Source organism: Micromys minutus (assembly GCF_963924665.1).
Source record: "Micromys minutus genome assembly, chromosome: 17".
NCBI classification, from domain to species: domain Eukaryota; kingdom Metazoa; phylum Chordata; class Mammalia; order Rodentia; family Muridae; genus Micromys; species Micromys minutus.
Genome location: NC_137952.1, coordinates 41167911 through 41187566, shown reverse-complemented (window position 1 = coordinate 41187566; position 19656 = coordinate 41167911). Strand labels below are relative to the sequence as shown.

Genomic DNA, 19656 nt, shown 5'->3' with positions numbered 1-19656 from the left:
ATGTAATCATTACCAGATGTACTTTTTTTTTTCAGTTTGCATTCTAACCCTAGTTTTACTCAATAGTCCTTTGGCTTCACAAGTACAAACACAGCCTTGTCTAAAATGCTACAAAGTTATAAAATTCAAAACAAATTTTATAAGTATGGACTGTACAATAGAAGCAAAACCGGGCAATAACATTGCCAAGGTTAACCTGCAACATCACCATGAGTTGTAGGTGACAATGGGGGCTTCACGAGGACCCTGGAGAACTGGCTGGCCAGTTTTGAAGAAACTGAGACGCAGGACAGAAAAGACAACCATTTATGGAGGAATCCTTCAAAAGTTTTAACCCTAGAAGTTGAAGGGTACTCAGCGGGGGACATGGTCAGGCCTAACAGAACAGCGGCTTGGTCCTTTCCACAGGTATGGTACAGCGACAGCCAGGGCTTGACCAGGTTGTCTGACTGGTCCTAGGTCACCTGTGGACAATGGTGTGCTACCATGTTCCAGTTGGCACTGCTACCCAACAGTCATCAAGACACTGAAGGGGTGAACTTTCTAGCCAGAAAACTACAGGGTACCTCTCTGGGCACCGTCCTGAATTAACAGTATCTCTACAAGCCAGAACCCTCCTGCAGAGGAAATATCTCAACTGCTGTCTCCAAAGCCTACCCTGGGGTACGGGATCCTTCCTTACAGATCCTCATTTGGCTAAAGAAAAGAACAAAACTGAGTCTGGGGAACATACGTTACGGCGGTATGAATCGATGTCCCTGTTTATCCGGAGAAGGTGGAGCTGGATCGGCTCCTGTGCTGGCGGCGGCCTGGAAATCGAGACCTCCTACGCACAGAGAGAGCTTCTCCTCCTCAGTGGGGGTGACCTACAGCACATGGGAGGTGGTGGAAGCATTCTCCTGGGCGGGCTGAATCGATGAGGCGGTGGCTGAGGCCAGGGTGCCAGCACAGCAGTAGCTGTGATCTCTTGGCCATCAATGTGTCCTCCATCCATGTGTTTCAGTGCCTTTTCTGCTTCATCTGGATTCTCAAATTCCACATATGCATAGACTTCTGAGAGATGAGGATGCATTCTTTCCACGGGCAGGTCAACCATTTTAATTTTCCCATAAGTAGAAAACATTTCCATAATATGATCCTTGGTCACATTCCTAGTGAGCCTCCTTCCAATGTGAACTTTGGTGGGTTTAGGTGACGGGCTTCGCCTTTTCCTCTCTTTTTCATCTCTTTCGGGTGGTTTGGATTTAGACCAGGAATGCCGCCTGTACCACGCCTGCGCCAAGAAGGGCGGCGGCGGCGGCGGCGGGGGGGGGGGGGGTTGGGGGGGGGGGCGGAAGAGCTGCTAGAACTGGAACTTCGGGATGTGCTGGAGCTTTCTGAGCGGCTGGATGCAGAGGAAGAGCTAGAGCCACTGGTTGAGCCAAAGCTGGTTCTGGAGCCCGAGCTGGGGGTTGAGCTGGACCTAGATTTGGTGCTGCTGCTTCCGCTTGAGGCACTGCATTGCTTCCGAGTCCATCTCTGCCGCGATCCTTCTCCCATGACTCTTTAGTGGCCCCTTTATCTTTAGCTCAATCCTTGGACTTCTCATCAGAGCAGTCCTTGCGCTTGGTAGGAGAAGGATAGTACTGGACTTTTTATTTTTCTCTTTGACTCCTAGCAAGCTCTTCTTTTTCACTCCTGATAAATCCATTCTCCCCTTCTTCAAGACAGCAATGTGTACCTCACTTATGTGAACTCTCACTTCGAACATGAGTCTGAAAACGATCCCTAATCAATTGCAGTTTACGTCGAAGAGCAGCATCTTCCCAAGGCCACCACTTCCTCCAGCTCTTCTCAGACCCGGACACCGGCACAACTCTCCGAGTTGTACTTTTTAATTTATTATTCAAACAAATATAATACCTAATTACTCCAGGACACAAGAAATGTGCAATATATTTTTGGAGTTCCATCAAGTAGGGGAGAAGGAGCATAAAGAAGTGGATATGTCTATGACAAGCAAGAGGATGCTAAGGCCAAGTTAGAAGTTAGGAAAGAGGACTTTCCCCTGGGAGCACATGGAAGAATCATTTAGCTTGGAGAGGTGGAAGGCAGGTTTATCACAATTGGAGAGTGCAGAAACATTCTGGATAAGAATGGCGCAGAAGTTTAAGATGAACCTAAGGTATTCATAGTCTTCAGATATTTAGAGACACAGCCCATACATGGGGAGATAAATAAGAGAAAGACCAAAAAAATAAGCCATGAACAAAAATAACAACGCTGTGTGCGCGGTGGCGATCCAACAAGGGAGTATCGGGGTGACCCTCAGTTCCCCATTTGGATTAAATATTAAACATGTGAAGCAAAGTCTTGGAACACAGCGCCAGAGGGTTGGGAACCCTGAGCATCTACGGATGGACTGCGATCATAGGTTTGCAATGTAGGTGCTTCAATCAGGGAGCAGAGTGAAATAGATCTCCCTTAAAGGGGGTTGTAATTAGCCAACAAATGTTACCTGATCAGAAGTCAATGAAATACAGATATCTATCCCCCACCCCACCCCCCATCTCAGAAAAGGTGTGATGATAATCTGATTCATCTGACAGCAGACTCTAGATAACCCATAACAGACTCTCTAGACAATTCATCCAAGATACTCAAGAATACTCTCTGAGACATGGAGTGGAGGGTGGTTGGAGGAGACTTCTTCCCACAATTATTCCACCTCCGAAGTCCTTTCACATCCTGGTGGATCTCCTGGCTTCATCTGCACTGTGACTGCCGTGCGGAAACCTTAGCATACAGCATGGAGTGACATATGAGGATCAGGCAAACAGACCTCTACTCACAGTACTGCAGGGACCCAGAAAAGGGTGCTGTCGCCCTGCCCTTCAGTGTGTGGGTTAAGCATCTGCATCATGGATCTGTCCTGGAGAAATAATGGAAAACCAGACTTGATGAACTTAAAGCCCAAGCCTGGGTTTCTTTATCTCCAGCTTTGCTGAAGAGGAAGGAAGGGAGGTGCCCATAAAGCCTTTGGAAGTTTAATCTACAAGATGGGAACATTATGGCCATCTGAGAGGTATGGTACAGAGCAAGGGTTTGTCACTGGGGAGTTCTGGAATAGACTGTGGCATAAGGAAGGAGGAAGATCACCAGCAGAACCAGGGCTTCTGGCTTCCTCACTGGGACTAAGACCTTAAGCAAGCTGCTTTCCTGTTTGAGATTCATTGATGTGAGAAATCTGTCCAAGAGCAAACGGCATTCATTAATTCATTTGCCATTGTTTACTGATTGCTGGCCATCCATAGGCTAATCATGAGAACTGAATCACAAAATGAAGTAGGATCTCCATTTTGAGGAACTGTGAGTAAACCAGTCACTCCCTTTTAAAGGAGATACTTTTAAACACCTGCAGATACTAGCTGGGGAGGTTAATGAACAAAGATGGGGTAGAATTCCTGGCTTTGTAAATTATATATGGAGGAGGGCTGAGATAGATTCTCCTGGAGGACCAAGTAGGGGAAGATGCATATGGAACCATGAGCATAAAGCATTCATATAGCAGATACAGCAGATATGGAAAGATATATACATATATATGTATGTATGTATATGTGTATGTATGTATATATGTGTATATTTATGTATATATGTATGTATGTATGTATGTATGCATGTATATATGTGTATATATATATATGTATGTATGTATATATGTGGCAGTCCATATCCCATGGGTAGAATAAAACATATCTATACCCACATTATATACTTACCAAAGTTTGAGAGTAACACTTTCTATTCAAAGCTTTTTCGCTCCATTGAACAAATGGACTGAAACATTCCTTGCTTGTTTATACACAAAGCCCAAACTAAGTTCACAAAGAACATAGTAGGCCTCATTACTTTTATACTGGAGATAATGAATATTGTTCCGTGCTACCAGCTCCTGGGAAGGTTTCATCGCCCCGGCTGTAAGTGATAGTTAATGCCAGCTACCCTAGGGATTCATTCTGATAGCACAGAGCTAAGGGGTTTCTCTCAGTGGTGTGTAAAATTGTGTGTTCAGAAAAAGCATCAAGGGCACCATGGGGTGTGTAATGTGGCATAGGGAAGACCCAGGTGGAAGTCCATGGGTCCTTTCAGCTGGAAAGGGATGATTAAAATTGTATCCCCAGCCTCCGTTTACACACAATACCATTCCTCTGGGGGTTTTGTTGCATCTCTTTCTCTCCTTCATGATGGAGAGAATCCAGAATGCAAACAAAGTGCAGGATCACAGAAATGTTGCTCATGTTACTGAAACTTCTTCTGGCTTAATTTTCCTGTATTAATAGTTTTAATGACCCAATCCATTATAAAGCACCGTGTGGTCCCTTTCTTGGCTTGTTTGACAGTTGGTACCTTCTAGCTTTGCAAAGCTTGCTGGGTACAACTTGCATTAATTATTAAATGGTGACAATACGGAACATACCAGTGGCCCTGAGAATGTAGCCTGCACTAGAGAAACTCGAAAGGCTAAAGACACTGAGCATGAGAATTTGATCTCTAATAAACTTCTGGCTGGTGCTGATGCTACTGGTCAAAGGATCGGCACTTTGAGGTATGCTAATAAAGACAATTTCAGGATGTTGCTGTATGGCTTTTAGCCAAACATGATGGAGAAGGGCTATATAACAGAAGTTCTATGATAATTCTCTAACTCATTTTTCTACAGGGAGCTGTCAGTAATACCCACCGAATATAAAACTATGACTATTAGTGAGTAGTCTAGCATTGGCTTTGATGTAATTAAGAGAAAACATCATAACCTTCTACTTTTAAAGTTCCTTTATAATGAATTTGTCCCGAAGGAAATATCTTTAGGTGTTCAGAAATTTAACTAGTCACTAAAATGGTGTTGTGTTGCAGAATTCCCTGCTATTTCTATAACACAGAGATGTCTTTAAAGCAGTGAAGTAGAGGAGGTGTTTAAGTTCTAAGCTATCCACCTGGCTCAGGTGCATAAAGAGAGAATACAGCGGCAAACATCTGTTTTAGGCCTACTTCAATGACTTGCCATCTTCAATGATTGGACCACAGTCTTAGGACCACCAGCAAATGCGCTTGTATAATGTGCTTCTTTCCCCCTTTATCTGTATGGAAGACATAGTGAATCAGCAGCCATCAAAGGTTTTTGGGAATTTTGTTTCCGATTTTTGTTTTGAATGTGAAATGAGAAAAGTAAGACTAGTGAGCTAAGGAAAGACTGGACGGTCTCCAATGTTTATATTCAGCAAAAAAGATTTCAACTCCTCAGCCACAAACCTACTGTGAGGGAGATGAGCCATAAAATCCACTGCAAATTCAGGAAAGAATACAATTTAAAATGCAACTCTTTCCTGAATACCAAGTTCTGTGCACTGGTACCAAATTCTATTAGTCACCCAATATAATAGCAGGCTTCAGGTTCACACAATACATAATCAGAACAGCAATTACAGCCATAAACATTTCACAGAGAAGATATTAATGGTGTGTGGTGTGATTATGTGTTACCTCCACATGTGGGATATTCATTACGCTGATCTCTAATAAACTTCTGGCTGGTGCTGATGCTACTGGTCAAAGGATCGGCACTTTGAGGTATGCTAATAAAGACAATTTCAGGATGTTGCTGTATGGCTTTTCCCCTGGGAGCACATGGAAGAATCATTTAGCTTGGAGAGGTGGAAGACAGGTTTATCACAATTGGAGAGTGCAGAAACATTCTGGATAAGAATGGCGCCAAGAAAGCCACATCTCCTAATATTGCCGCTCCCTATGGGCCAAGCATATTCAAACCACCACACACACCCTCTGTGATACTTTAAATCTTCTCTGGCTTACTTACAATGCTCAAGGCAGTGGGCATACTATATAAGTCATTGTTAACCCATATTTGTGGGAAATAATGAAAAGATGTAAGTCTAAACTGATTCTGTAAACATATAACTCCTTTTCTTTAGAATGTTTTTGATACACACCCAAGGGACAGAAAGAGGTGACTCTGGTAACTTTGAAATTACTTGGTCTTCATTGTAGTTTTGATATCTAGAGTGAGCAGAAAAGGATAAACTTCAAAGAGTCTGATGATAAGCCAGAAGACATCCACAAGGAGGAGGTTAGTCATTCCAGTTAAAACTTACGGAGAGCTTGAATTAATGAGACAAAAAGCTTATTGAAGTTTGCTGTGACGGGATTAAGGTTTCTTCATCACGAAGGGGGCGGCCATGAACCATGTACTTAGCACAACCAGCAGGATCAGTAAGTAGAAGGATTTAAAACAGAGACTGGAGATATGCCAGGAGAAATGTAGGAGATGACTAGCCGGTGTCGCTGCATCGAACAGTGCTATTGCACTGACTCTGTCATATTCTAACCTCTGACAGACGACAGAGCTAACATATTTGCTGCCACTATTGGTCAGCTGGGTAATTTTATCACACTCGGCAACATCTTTGCCACTTGAAGTGGGGGTGGGGGGTGCTAAGGTGGCCCTGCGGCATCTGGACTTTTATGTAAGCACTTCCATTCACATCTGGACACAACCACTCTGGCTTTGGCCCAGGAGACTGTGGCAGGGGTGATAAACTACCAAGCTCAGGATTACGCTGGGAGAGAAGGCAAAGGCGGGAGGATTTTACAGAATGCATGAAAACTTTCAGTCTGATGGCTTAAGCAAAAGTGCCATCTCAGAAGATCTAGAAGTAAGAGACTGGTAGGAAGAGGGGCTCCAAACTGACAGCTATGTTGCCTCCTATTTAAATAAAAGAAAAATCTCTAGCAGACAGGGAACTCAGATGAACAATGTTGAGGAAGTAAATGTTGATGGTTGCCTGAACCTAGGTGGCAAAATTAGAGCTAAATGTGCAGCAGTCACCCTGAAGCCTTCCTTGCATCCCGGGGAGCCCCTAATGGGTGTGATGCAGACAGATTGAAACACTAAGAGAGATGTTTGCCATTTCAGTGTGTGCTAATTTGTTATGAGGCGGGAGAGAGAGACTCCACTACTCCCACGCAACGTCTCAAATGATAGCATGACTTTATTTTGACCTCATAATATCTTTCACTGTGAAATACCTATCTTAAAGAGGACGAACAGAAATAGGTGAAGACTATAAACAACATGCTTGACTTTACTAGTTCTTATTACTAGGTAGCCCATAGAGGGAGGTGCCACCTTTGATTTGGGGGTGTGTGTGAGAGGTGTATGGTGCTGCATTTGTTCTGGACTCAGGTAATAAACAATATCAGCGTCGATGAAGATTACACTCGATCTTCTGCTACCCCCTGTGCAGAGAGATCATACCCATTTCATGCTAATCAGATTAAGGGAGAATATAGCACCCACCATTTTGCAAATGGTTTCTTGAGTGCTAAGAACAAGCTCCCTGGATATTTTGGGTGAGCACAGAATCTAATTTCCGTAAAAGGTCTTTTGAAAGAAACAGGTGATGCTATAGACTTGCCATGGAGCAAGCTGCTTCCCCTTGGGAAGTCTAGATGATTTCAGGGTAGCCAAATTGTCCCTTTGAGTCCTCTCAAATGTTATCACTGGCCTAGACCCATTTCCCTCTGGGTGAGCTGCCAGCAGAATTTTTAATCTGGTCATTAAATCTGCTGCTATTCTATGATCTTACTAGAACTGAACACACAACTTACCATATGACAGTTATACTACTTCAGCTCCTTCATGTCTCAACAGAGTGGTTTTGACAATATGGTCCTTTGACGAAGGTCTCTAATGCCACTTGAGAACATGTGCGAAATACAAAGTCTTTGTCCTCGCCTAGACATACTGCACTAGAAACTATGTGGTTTTAAAATAAGCCTCAAGGTGATGCAAATACAAACCAAGGTTAGAGAACTTCTGCCCTAGATCTTAAACGGAGCCAGTGGCTACCCACAGAGAAGCCTAATTAAACACAGCTAGGCAGGACACTGGACTTGGACGGGCTACTGTATTCCATTTATGAAAGAATTGCACCGAAGTCCTTACTAGCAATGAAAGAACTGCTCATCAGTGGTCTGAAAAAAGTTTGTTTTAGACTTCTGTCTGTATCAGCAGCAAGTGTATTAACACAACTACTTCGATGCTAAGCCCTGGAGGCCAGGCAGAGGCAGAGCCACATTCTAAGTATGGCTGGCTTAGTTCCAGATGTTCTGATTCAAACCCTGTGCATTGACTTCTGGGCTAGCAATCAAATACACTTCCCTTGCTCTCTAGTTACTAAATCAGGGCATGTCTGGTGTTCTCTGAAGCATACCTAAATGGCATCTAGCCTTGCCTTATCTTTGTAACCACAAGGTGAAATTTACCTGGAGAAACTAATTTTCACCTTCAACTATTTGTTTAAAAATAGACAGTAGACATTTTTAAGCACTAAGTTTGTATTTTGTCTGATTGAGTCTGTGGTTCAGCCATGATGGGTTTCCAAGGCCCTTTTGATCTTATGTGACATTTTGAATATGTGAGGATTTAATCTACTTATATTGAAATATATATATATATATGGCTTCTTTTTCTTTTGCAATGACTTGCTTCTTAAGATTAGTGTGAGTTTTCTGGCAAGGCAGAGGGATCAAACTGAGTCTCTTCCAAATGCTAATTTGTACCATATGGGGTTGGGACTCTAATGGGGAGCATTGAGACTTAATGAATTTTCCTGAGGAGAACATTCAGAGTCAATCAATATATGGGCCCCAAGGTTCTCCTGAAGTGCTCTGAATTTAAAAGTAAACTTTCCTTTTGATTCAGCTACAGATCAGGCCCAGCACTAATGCAAGCACAAAACAAACCAAGCAGTTCATAGGAAGCACTCTGGAAAAGCTCAAGTCCTCCTGGGTTGTTTTTCATTGATTCAGGACATCCGCTTTGCTGCTCACCTGGCTCCCTGCCTGGCCCCTTTTTCTAGTTAGACACCACCTCCCACAGTCTGTTTTACTCTCACAACGGGCATTTGTGATCTTTGACTACCTTTGGCCTGCTGGACGCACTTCACTGAGGGGAGGAGACAGCAGGAAGCGCTGGAAGGCTGTGTACCCGGGAGCAACTCTTGAGCTTTTGATTGACAGGTGCAGACAGGATGCCTGGCAACCAGAGCACAGGGCAGGACAAAGTTCTCTGTACAAGTTTTGCTCTGGAGCTTGCAGGAAGGAGTAATTTAAGGCTGGGGCGCTAGCTGGAACTTCCACCTTGCCTGGCCGCACCCCAGTCCTCTTGGGCTTCAGTGGCTACTAGTAACTTAATACACCTTTGAGACATAACTTCTTGCATGGGTTGAGGGTGATCAGTTCAAACAATAGATCCCTTGTCATTTATTACTAATTGAGAAAATGAGGTTAAACTAGAACCCAGCCAGAATCATACACACTCACTGATCTTAATGATTATGTCTTTGGTCTAGCCCTCTTGTGCATGTCTAAGCCATTATTATGACAGACCCTCTTAATGGGCACTCCTCCAGTCCAAATTCTGTGTCAGTGCTGAGCAATTCATCTTATATCATCAGTAGCTTCTAAGCTAGTTTGACCCTTGCTGGGACATAGACAGATGGAAGCAAACTGTGTGCCAACAGTTTTAGCAAAAATGATAGCAGCATCATTATCTAAGAGAAGGAGCCCGGTTTTAAAGGAGGGATATTTCCTACTAAGAAAAATCAAAGCTATAAAAGGCAGTCATTTACCTAATCCCCGAGTCAGACTTAATTTTGTCATGTTCACTGCTAACAGGAAACATGTTCATCCCCACTGTGTGACTTCCTCCTTCATACGGATGGATTTCATTTTTAACCACCTACTCTGACTCCTCTTTGGAAAAAAAAAAGAAAGCTCTCTGAACCTCTTGGGACACATATAACTTTATTCCAGACCTGACTCAGAGATTCACAAGCAGCACTAACTAACTAGACTCATTGGGTGATCAAGACACAAAAAGGCGTTGAGTTGGAAAGGGAGGGTCTTGGGGGTTCATAGGGAAAACAGAGGGAGAGATGGAAAATTTACATGTCTGAATTCCCAAACATATGGAAAAATGTTTTTTTTTTAACCCCAGCAAAAATACATTTTTTAAAAATATACAAATCATATTTTCTAGGTGTTTTCAGGGACATTATTAACATGGTATTGCTACTTATTAGGAAGGAGAGGGAGAGTGGCAGGTGACTCTGAAGGTGAATACTGACGAGGAATGCAAGACAGCGCAGGCTCAATAAAAGAAAGAGTTTAGATTTCCAAAGTGCAAAAGGGGCAAACTTTGACTTTTCTCCTTATGGAGCACTGGAATACACAGGAGGCTGTGGACCCATTCTTCAGCCTGACAAAATATGATCACGCAGCATAGCACCACATTGTGTGAAATAAATAGGGTTTCCAATAGGTCCACTGGAAACACATGTGTTTCTATAAGTGCATACACACATGCAGTCATAACTAGTGGGAAAAAAGAAGGCCATGAATTTGAAGGAGAATGGGGGTAGGTTTAAGGGAGGGCTTAGAGGGAGGGAAGGGATGGAAGAAATGTCACAATTATGTTATAACCCCCAAAATGCCAGTAGGTTTTTGTTTTTAAGAGAACTATGCAGGAAAAACAAAACCGACCTGGTGATCAGGTGAGGCTCAAATTCAACACTTCATCAATGAAACTCAAGGCAATGCAAGTATATTCATAAATGTGCCAGCAGTGGGTGGGGCCTAGGTTCTGAAGACAGAGAGGGGTGAGGATCATAGATCCTCAAGAAATAAGGCTGTAGTAGCTAGTATGGGAAGGGGAAGAGAGAAATCCAGACCTGTCAGATTCAGTAAAAATGGATGCATTTTAAAGAACGTAGAAATTTCAATCTTCAGATGTAGATACATTTGGGAGGTAGGCAGTAAGTGGTTAGCGCCAGGGAGACAGGGTGAGTAGTTTTCACTGTCCTTCAACTTTTGAATAGGGACCATGGAACTGTTCCCATTCGCCCTCCTGACAATGAGAAAGGAAGGACTAAGTTGTGAAAAACTCTTTTACAAGGCCTAATGTTTGCCCAGATTACTGCCCAGAACAGCAAGTCCAAAGAAAACAAACATGGGCAGCTAATAGAAGGCATTTGTTTTCCATAACACGCCCCTGACTTGACCTTTAGGAGAACGCTGAGAAAATTTCTCTCTTTATCTGAATAGGTTGAAAAAATGATGACAACAGACACGTTATTTAAATCAATTGGCAAGGAGCATGGCGTCATTCAAAAGTTAAGGAATCAGAACTTGGAAGAGAGAGAGTTCAGAAGCCAGATGAAAGTGGCCAAGACCAGAAGAAATCCTGAGTAAAGCTACTCCCAGAAAAAAAAAAAAAATCACACAAAGAAAACATACCGCTGGGGCAGGGCTAAAACCAACATTAAAACGATACAACCTAAGATTTAAGAATGTTTGTCTCCTGTTAATATCTGTGCATCTTTTTCTATTTTCTATCATACACACACATACACACATTGTATTATATTATATTAATTATATATTATATTATATTATATTATATTATATTATATTAATTATATCATATCATATCATGTTATATTATGTATATGTTATTTCTGGAAAGAGAGAATGAGAGGAGGCAGGAGAAACTAAAAAGCATTCCATAGGTGCTAACACTGAAGATTCCTAGCATATGTCCAACATGCTGGGGTCAGCCATGGGCTGTGTCTCTACATAGAGACAGAGATGATAAAAACATGAGGGATGTGAGCTAGGAGAAGAGGCAGCCAGCTTTCAGGACCACATGCCCACGTACACCTATGAAGGCTGACTAATGGTGGCAGCAGTGGTTACAGCGTGATTCCCTGAAAATCTGCACTGACAGAACGGATCGGGTGCGCTTCACATCTGGTTTCTGCGCATGCTCAGACCAGAAAGTCCCAGAGTTACAGCGGGGAAGAACGCCAAGACCTGAGAATTCGCTGAATGGTGACATAAAGTCAAGTGTGGGAAATAAAGAGTCCTTGAATGACTTTCCTCAAATCCTAAACTGGGAGATGGGCTGAGAAGCACTGGAGGATGGAATCCTTCCCAAAAAGACTTGGCACAGGCAGAGTACCAGAGAGAGCTTCTTTGTATTTTCTGCTTCTCCTCAATTTAACGCATCATTCCTTTAAACAACATCCTTGTAAAAACATAGCCAAGGGAAAATATCTAGTATAAGACGGTTCTTTGGTCAAAGATGAGGCAGTGGAACTTGAGAGTCACTAGTATGTCCAGTGGCTGGGAAATGTCTTCTGGCTTCAGATCATCCCCTATAAGCAGAATTCCACTGACTAATCCCAGTGATTACCTTCGGATATGAGCCCTCTGTGTTGAGTCCCCACAGCCTCAGACTTCCAAAACAGAACCTATTTTTGAGTTTGTATGGATTCATTTCACAACATACAAAGCCATGATAAAAGTACTTTATTCTCTGGAGCTTTGAACTACTGAATCTTACAATCTCCTTTGTAGCCTAAATATAGATAGGCTTCCCTGTCCCTGGGTATATAATTTTTCAAAAGAAATAACTCATGAATCCTTAACGTGGGCCTCATGTTCCCAAGAGGACAGATCACCATTTTCAATATTGAAAAATGTATCTTTTCCTGTGCAGATAAAAGTAAAGCACGGGAATAAATTTTCCTTGGAATTACTTTCTGTTTTTTTTAGCAGTACAAGAAGCAGGCATTAGCTCTGGAGATATGATATTATGATAAAGGTAGCTCTAACCTAGTCACTCCTATCTTTCTACGGATCCATCCTCTTCATGTAGGCCTGACTGGAAAAACCTGTCATTTTTCACATCCCAGGTTATGAGGATTTTTAGTCACAAGTCAGATGAATCACATTTGCTCTATGTGGGTCAGTCAAAGTTAAGTACAGAAATCTCTTAAGTACCAAAATTGGTCCTATTCTGTTTTATGATTATGGAATTAAATTAACCTGAGTCTTAAGCACTGTATGTCTTTCGGCGTTATTATTTTTTTTTTTTATTGCAAAAGCTAGGCCACAGCAAATAGTCCAACCTCCCAGAAAGTGCACAGATTTTCAAACTTTCTCCTTCGTTCTTTTGTTATTATTTGACAGGAGCCTTTCAGAGTGTAGCCCTCAACTCAGTGCAGTGAATCATCTGGGAGCTTGTTAAAAACTCAAGTTCTTGGACCCCACCCAACCCCCCTAACTTAGAACTCAAGGGGCCTGGAACCAACAGTCTCAACCCTAACAAAATGCTACAAATGAGTCATGTGTATTTTTCAGTTTGAGAATCTCTGGGTAGACAATTATGGATTGGTGAAAAGTATGGTCTATACCTGGGTTTCTTGTCCTGAATAATTTCACTGCTTACAAGTATTTATAAAAAGACATGATTCTAATGGCAATCAAGTACTATCCTTAAACAAATGTATAACTGAATATTTATATGAGAGAAAATATAAAGAAAATTAATTCCAGGTACAGCAGAGTCTGACTTTATACTGTAGACATTCTACAAGTCTGTGTTTTGACAGACAGGGAAGCATCATAAAGAGACTCATTGTCTCATTAAACACAATTTAATGTTAGAACTCTCATGATTCTGTTAATATTTTGATTATCCATAAGCATTCCTGAATGCTTTTAAAACCTTGTTCTGATGGACTTCTTACCAGTCAACTTACAGGACCCTGACAACTGAGCGATTGTGATACCTGAAATGGTGACAGTGTACAGGCTTCATCACAATGGCTGTGCTCTTTCTCCCACACAGCAATGTGGGTTTTCACACAAAACCCTTGATAGGCTTATGCATCTTAAGAGAGAGGTAACTTACTAGCCACCGTGATCCACAATTCCCTACCCCTGCAGATAACAGTGAGGAAATCCTTTCTCCATCATGAGCTGATTCCCAACATCCTAGCACTTCTGGGCATGTGAGTAGTGCTCACAAATTAAACAGGAATGGAAGAGAAATGACTGACTGTGGAAGGATCATGGAATGGAAGGATCATGTCTGACCTTATTCTCTCCTCTTAGTTCTTTGTATGAAAGATGAAGAACCCTAGAGGACACCAGATCTAATAGATTAGAATCTACCTGAATCATAAGTAACAGAAAGCTATCTTATATAAGAAGTACCTGTCCTAGACTACTTAGAACATGGGAAATGCTTTTGTGTAGATTAAGCTGTTTAAACGCTGAGCTTTATTTTGTTATAGAAGACAAGATACTCAAAATAATAATAATGCAATATGAGATTTAAAGATATATGGCAGATGACATTTCTCCATGTCATAATAAAAACCATACAAAGGTAGAAGATTGGAAAATTAAAAACCATCTTCTAGGAAAAGACATAACTTTATGTTCATGTTTTAGAGATGAAATTGAGACCACTCTACGTGAAGGGTTTTGAGAGCCACAGCTAGTTATCTGTGAGACTTGAGCTTTACTGTGTAACCACTTTCCATGACTTCCAGAAGCCCAATCCATTGGTTATCCCACTACACTGACCAGAAAGAGAAACACCCATGAATGTATAGCCACTGTCCCTTCTAATTAGTATGCCTGTGCTCACAGGTAAGCTGTCAGCCTTCACCAAGCATGCTTCTTTTTGCGGTAAGAAGTGTTTATTTCAGAGACTGAAACGATATCTCAGAGACTGGTCAAAGTGTTGAGAAGTACTGACTGTTGAGGGTCCAGCTATAAGTGGGACATCTGTATCACTCCCTCCAAGGCTCTGAGAATGTCCCAAAACAGATCAGAAAGCATAAAATCTGGGGATGGGGTGGAGTGCTGTGGGAATGCTGTCTTCTAGGCATTTTGTGAACATTGCAGTTTTAAGTGTAGAGTAGCTATGATTACATTCATGAAACTAGGTCTGTCACTATCCTGTCATGGAGGAGGGAACTTTCCCCCCACTCCTCTCTAAGAAATATATTTAGTAGTGGAAAGGGGGAGGCATTTTATTCAGTGGTACAGCTACTGGTAAGGTATATAGTCTCTCACCCCATGCTCTTATAAGTAGCCCTAATGAAACTCATAGTGTATAAAAAAGAAAGTGGAGTAGGAGGAAGCAAGAGAAGGGAGAGGAGGAAGAAGAGGAAGGATGAAGAAAAAGAAGACAACATGAACAGAGGAGAGCTGGACAAGAGAGGCTGAGGAGTGAATATAATTAAAATACATAAACATGTATGTAAATGCCACAGTAAAACATGATTGTACATTGATATATGCTAATAAGTCATAAAAGAAAAAATATACCAAGCATTCACTAACATATGTAAGATTTACAAGGTTTACTTAAATGCTATGGTTTCCCTGAAGACTGCCTCTACATTTTTATGTATATATAGACATTTTCAATGTTCCTAATTAATTTGAGCCAGTGACAGGAAGCAATGATCCTCAGCCAGATCTGCAGTGGGAACTAAAAATATTGGCATCCGATCATGTTGAAATGATTAACAATAATGTATGGGGTAGGCACAGTGCAGTACTAAGTGACTGTCTCCCAGCAGACCCTGGTGGATGAAGCTTCTACTGTTTGTCATGTCTCTTCATGCTGAACACCAGATTCCCTCTTCGAAAATAATTGTGTGTGTGTGTGTGTGTGTGTTTCATTGTTATTGTGTAGGTCTGCAGTATTTATAAGTGAGGAGACAGAGCACTCTGAGCACTGCTGTGTGCTTAGCAGAAACCTGAGGTTACACAGAAGGCTTTCACCCACCAATCCTCTCAACTATCTTACACGCTTGCTTAAGTTTTCAAATGTTATTTTCAATCCTTCTGTAGTTTCCCTTCCACAGCTTTCTCTATCCTAGAGCTATTTTTGGAAGGTTTTATTGTGATAAAATACATTCAACTTTCAAATTACCATTTTAATAATTTTAAGTGTTCAAATCAGTGATATTAAGTGCATTGAGACCACAGTGCAACAATCACTGTCATCTCCTTCAGAGCCTTTTATCTTCTCGAACTGAAATTCTGCCCACATTAAGTAATAACACTTCATTATCTGTTCTCTGTCCCAGCTCTTGACAAATGTCATCTTACTTTCAACCTTGGTCCATTAAAAGACAAACAGAAAAAAAAATAATTTATAGGAAATTACAGCATTCTTAATATATGTACACAGAACTTCTGTATATCAAACTCAATGCTCCCTATAGTTAATATCTTAAGTATTATAGTTAGGTATAATGAATAAAGTGACATTGACACTTTCACTGAAGCTCATCTTTGATTTATAAGGCTTTAACCTAACCCATAAGCTTTCTCCAGTGACTCTATATCACTAAAGATGGCGCCAACCTCAGGTCTCCTATGTTCTGTTAGTGTTACACATGCCTTCCTTGCATTTGATAACCTTGACATTCTCTCTCTCTCTCTCTCTCTCTCTCTCTCTCTCTCTCTCTCTCTCTCTCTCTCTCTCTCTCTCTTCTCTCTCTCTCTCTCTCTTTATCTCTCTCTCTCTGGCTCTCTCTCTCTCTCTCTCTCTCTCTCTCTCTCTCTCTGTTTCTGTCTCTTTCTCCCCCCCACCCCCACTGGCCTTCATCCATGCCCTCCCACTATATCTCATCTAAGTAACTTGTCCTCAGTATGACCTCAGGGTTGGTTCTATCCTCTGCCTACAGCAGCATTTGCCAGGCTTCTTAAGTGTAAGGCTGTTGTTTGCATCTCTATTTAAAGTACGTTGCCTCAAAGGGCTGGGGCAGACTCTGAGAAGCCCCATTTAAGACTAGGAAGTTCTTCACATTGAGTACTATGTAGATCAATTATTTGGGGTTATTATATTTGAAGAAGTAAATTGTCTGCTTACTTTTTTTTCATTGAAAAAGAACATCATAGGCTCACCAGTATTCATTTTATAGTTTGGGATATTAGATTTTATTATTAGAATTTATGTATTTATTTATTTATTTATTTATTCCAACTCTGGGTATTGAGGTCTCCTTCACTGACTCCTGGTCCCTCTGTTGTATGTCCTGCTGTGTTCTCTGCACTTTCTTCTTGGCATTGTTCAATACTTCAGGATCATTTTGCATATGCCCTCTTCCAGCTTTCTAGTCAGTTATTTCTCCTTGGAAACCGGTCCTTCAAACTGATGTCATGTGTGTGGACCCACTCATTTCTACTAAGGTGCCATAACGTTTAGGGCCTCTGAGTGTACAGAGGTTAAAAATGTCTCAACTTTTTCACAATCATCCACATCTCCAATTGCTTCCATATATGTCTATCTGTATAGCTATTAAACTAAACATGAATTCACATCACTATCTACAATGATGTTTCATGAATATACAGATCATTGTTGGCCCGTTCTCCTTACATGATAACTACTCATCTCAGTAGTGATAAACCTTGGTTCCATAATGAACTATCCACCTAACACTCCACTCTAGCACCCAGGACAGTGGTCTTGGAGCTGTCAACTCCCACCTCCATGGAAAACAAGTTATTTGCTAGTTATACAAGTATTTTTGTTCTTGGTTTAATAGATTTTATTCATTTCCAAAGCTATCTAAGTCACAAAGTTTTACCCTCACTCCCGTAAGTTGTTTTATGTATCTGTAATGTGTGTGTGTGTGTGTGTGTGTGTGTGTGTATTACAACAATCTGTATTCTTTCCTAAGATGCTTTTGGACCCTAAAATGATGTTTAAACCTCTAAATTCACTAACATGCACTTGGTGCTAAAATGTGCTATGAACATATAAATGCATCTGAATGTGCTTGCAATTCTGGTGTCCGGCACATTGACTTCTGACCAAAGAATATCCACTACACTTCACCTTTTCAATGCCCTTTATACCCTGGAGCAACAAATCATCACTTTCCCATCTCTGTGCCCTTGCCTTTTATAGAATGCCACATAGTTAAACTGCAAAAAACTCTTTTCAGATTGGCTGACTTGACGTCTATCCACGTACCCATCTGGTTTGATACTCTCAATTTCATCATTGAATGGCATTCTGTTCTATTCATCATAGCTTATCTATGCATCCACCAACGTAGCTTTGCTTCGAATTTAGATCTACAAAGAATAAAGCTTCTATAAAGATTTGCACAAAGAGCTTTGTGTGTACACAAATTTTCATTTTTTACCTACAAACACAGTTGTTAGACCATGTCCTAAGATTACAATTAGCTTCATAATAAACTGCCAAAGTGCTTTCCAAAGAAATAACCACTGTACTTTAGCCATTATTTGCTATTGTCTTTCTTTACCACTGTGAAAGTGTAGTGTTATTTCACAGTTTAATTTGCACTTGTTTGTGTGTGTGTGTGTACTATGAGAACATTCCACATCTCCTACTGAGAGAGAAACTCTCACTTGGCCTGGAGTTCACCACATAGGCTAGACTTGTGGGAAGGAGAGGTCCAGGCTTCCACCTGTTGCTGCCTCCCAAATGCTGGGTTGAAAAGCATGCACTGCCACACATAGCTTTTCTACATAGGCTGTGGAGATGCAACTCAAGTCCTCATGCTTGAGAGGCAAGTTTTGTTTTTTTTTTTTTTTTAATGACTGAGCCATTTCCCTGGCACTATTTTTTTTTTTTGTAAGACTGGTTTTATTGATTTGCATTTTGCATTCATGCCTGTCACTTAATATGAGCTGACTATGAGTCGTTTGAGTTAATACTTTGTATAAGGCAGAAGCTCCACAGCTGAGTTTGTTCATGTTTGCTTATGGACACCTATTTGTTCAAAGCCTATTTGCTGAATAGACTTTACATTCCCCATTGGGTCATTCTTGTGGCTCTATAAAAATCTGCATACCATATTTATTACTTCCCATTGACTTGTATTTTTTCTTTACCTATGTCTTACTAAAATCATGTTTTCTTTATTACCACAATTTTAGAGTAAATTAAAATCAGGTAATGTGCCTACCTTCTTCACCTTCAGTTTTCCATTTTAATAGTATAGTGACTGGGTCAGTTCTTTGAATTAGTATATAAATTTTAAAACCAGTTCATCAATGTGTAAAAAAAATTTCTAAATCTTTGATAAGAATTGCATTAAATGAATAGTTTAATTGAGAAGAGAAAACATCTTTACAATATGGAATGTTCCCACTACTAATTGGGTGAACATTACAAATGTTGCTAGATTGTCTTTGATTTCTTTCAACAGTATTTTGTAGTAATCTGTACAAATGTGGTTGACATATCTTACTAAATTTTTCCATGAGAAATTTAATTTTTATGGTGTTTCAAGTTCAAGTGGCTCAGGCTTCATATATAGGAAAACAACTAATTTTTATATTCAATTGATCTCAACCCTATAATACTGATGAACTTGTTATCTCTTCTTGAAGAATTGCTAAAAGCAGACCAACCCTTTGGGTTTTCTTACATAGAGCCATGCATGTCAAAGCATTTTCACTTCTGCCTTCCATTTGGGTCATTCCATGCTTCAATTCCCTTTCTTTTCAACTAGATCATATTCAAGTCTCTCTGCAATCCATCGAACACCAATATTGTTCCTTCTCAAGAGTGTGGACGGTCCACCTAGTCTTATACAAACGCTTGCCACCCTTTCCCGCATTGCACAGATCCTTGTAAAGTACACCCATGCTCCAACTTTATGAAGTGCTCTTACTGTCCAGTTTTCACTAGCAATGCTATGACAAGGGAACAACAACCTGCCTCTCTACTTGGCTTCT

At 41.0% G+C, this 19656-nt stretch overlaps 1 protein-coding gene and 1 pseudogene across 4 annotated transcripts in view; both read right to left on the bottom strand.

The window, feature by feature from the left end:
• Window positions 1–19656, bottom strand: part of PLCB1 (phospholipase C beta 1) — a 644223-nt gene that overhangs the window by 440887 nt on the left and 183680 nt on the right. The window lies entirely within an intron of this gene.
• On the bottom strand, window positions 763–1690 carry LOC308431857 (annotated as a pseudogene). Its single transcript has one exon. The product of its transcript is annotated as an uncharacterized misc_RNA (transcript).